General features: G+C 37.5%; 1 protein-coding gene across 1 annotated transcript in view; it reads left to right on the forward strand.

Moving 5' to 3' along the window:
* The window catches only part of LRP1B (LDL receptor related protein 1B), a 483,986-nt gene that overhangs the window by 90,753 nt on the left and 392,667 nt on the right, over positions 1–566 (forward strand). The window lies entirely within an intron of this gene.

A 566-nucleotide genomic window follows, 5' to 3' on the forward strand; every position in this document is an offset into this window, starting at 1 on the left:
CAGAAAAATTTCTTTTTAAGTAATTTTCAAAACTTGGAAGAAAAAACAATGCTCTTTTTTTCACAAGGTAGTTTTTCCAAATTCAGCACAGGCATAACATCAATTTCTCCTCATTGAAAACTAGTTTTCATTTCACTGAGTTGTAATGTGTTCGTGGGGGGCCAGGAGCTGGAGTCATCTGTCAAGGCTGGAATAACTCTTGGAGCATCACTTGTTCTTGGTCTAAAATTTGCCTACCTGATAACAGCACCTGCTCTTGTGTCAGAAGTGATAGGAGGTAGAAGGCTCCAAGCCCTTATGAAAATTGATTATTTGTTTTCTTAAGTTCATTTGAGGCTGTATTTAAAAACAAACAAACAAAAACCCCCGAACAAACAAAAATAACCTCCAAACTTTATTAAAAGAGGATGATTTCCTGCAAGTGACAGTAAATATGGTTATGAACCAGGAAAGACTTGCAGTGTCAATAAACCAGAGCCGAAGGATGAATTAAGCAGTAACAACCACATCTCTTTCTATGAGTATTTGTCTGTGGCATGTGTCCAGCACAAACCAGATGGTATCTG

This window comes from Corvus brachyrhynchos, unplaced genomic scaffold, assembly GCF_000691975.1.
Source record: "Corvus brachyrhynchos isolate BGI_N302 unplaced genomic scaffold, ASM69197v1 scaffold126, whole genome shotgun sequence".
Lineage (NCBI taxonomy): Eukaryota > Metazoa > Chordata > Aves > Passeriformes > Corvidae > Corvus > Corvus brachyrhynchos.